Below are 829 nucleotides of genomic sequence, written 5' to 3'. Positions count from 1 at the left end.
TTCATCTACGCTCAACACAATTTTCGCTTTCGCTTTTGCAATCTTCTCCGCACTAGGCTCCGTTCCTAGCACTGCTGCCCACAGACCATCCAGGCTCAACATATTTTGTGCCACAATCTTCCACGTCGTATAATTATCTCTCCCTCGCAGCTTAGTGATAGAAAGGAGATGATGGTGGTTGTTCTCGGCCATCTTGACGATTGCACGTTAAGAATGATACCGATCAGGACGATAACGCTTTCTCACTGCTAAAACACCTTCTTCGTTTTCGGAAAAGATTTTTTTTTCTTCACAACTGCGCAGTGGTGAGCGAGCCTGGGCCCATAACCATTTGTTGAGTTTTTCTTCGTAAATAAAAGCACGGGAGAGAAACCTTTATATGAACGTTTTATTTTTATGTATTACACAAATTGAGAAGAAGAAGGAAGTGACAAAAGAATAATCGTACTAGACAAACGCGAATCGACATCCGCAATCAGTAGCGCCATCAATCCGATTTATTAGCGCCACCTTTATATGATAATTGTAGTAACATATTCTTCATAAATACTGAAGTAACTAAGATACTAAGATTAGATTAAGCGCCTCGAGATCACTTTATCCAACATTTCCTCACTTGAGCTGAGGCGATTAAAAAACTTTAATTTTATTTATCTCATTAGCACATTACTCATTCGCGCAACTTATTCTACGAGTCCTAAACTATTATTACAGAACTTGTTTTTCTTGTGCGTTACTGGTTTTGTTAGCGCGTCCGCGATCATTTCTTTTGTTGATATATAATCAAGATCAATTATTTCGTTCGCAACCTTTTCTTTTATAAAGTTAT

This window comes from Wasmannia auropunctata, unplaced genomic scaffold, assembly GCF_000956235.1.
Source record: "Wasmannia auropunctata unplaced genomic scaffold, wasmannia.A_1.0 LD336049.1, whole genome shotgun sequence".
Lineage (NCBI taxonomy): Eukaryota > Metazoa > Arthropoda > Insecta > Hymenoptera > Formicidae > Wasmannia > Wasmannia auropunctata.
This window is presented reverse-complemented; position numbering follows the sequence as displayed.